Source organism: Haliaeetus leucocephalus, unplaced genomic scaffold (genome assembly GCF_000737465.1).
Source record: "Haliaeetus leucocephalus isolate CR32 unplaced genomic scaffold, Haliaeetus_leucocephalus-4.0 Scaffold356, whole genome shotgun sequence".
NCBI classification, from domain to species: Eukaryota; Metazoa; Chordata; class Aves; order Accipitriformes; family Accipitridae; genus Haliaeetus; species Haliaeetus leucocephalus.
This window is the reverse complement of record NW_010972792.1, coordinates 15,880-16,188: the sequence shown is the minus strand read 5'-3', so window position 1 is coordinate 16,188 and position 309 is coordinate 15,880. Positions and strand designations below refer to the sequence as shown.

Genomic DNA, 309 nt, shown 5'->3' with positions numbered 1-309 from the left:
AGGACATTTGGGGGGGATCCCCCTGGAGTTTTGGGGAGGAGGGGTCCCCCTGCCCCTCCCCCACCTCCCTTTTGGGGGCATTTTGGCTTTTTTTAAGGTGTTTTTTCGGCGCCGCTGCTTTTTAGGGGGAGAAAAGGTGGATTTGGGACAGTGAACGGTTTGGGGGGAGAGGACCCAGGTGTCCGGGACCCCCACGACCTCCAAGAGGACCCAGGGCGTCCGGGACCCCCGGAGAGGACCCGACCGTCCGGGACCCCCACGACCCCCCAGGAGGACCCAGGCGTCCGGGCCTGGACGAGAGACCATGGG

At 65.0% G+C, this 309-nt stretch overlaps 1 protein-coding gene across 1 annotated transcript in view; it reads left to right on the top strand.

Annotated features, from left to right (window-relative positions):
* Positions 1-309, top strand: part of STIP1 (stress-induced phosphoprotein 1) — a gene marked incomplete at its 5' end in the record, with an annotated part of 8,080 nt that overhangs the window by 1,914 nt on the left and 5,857 nt on the right. The window lies entirely within an intron of this gene.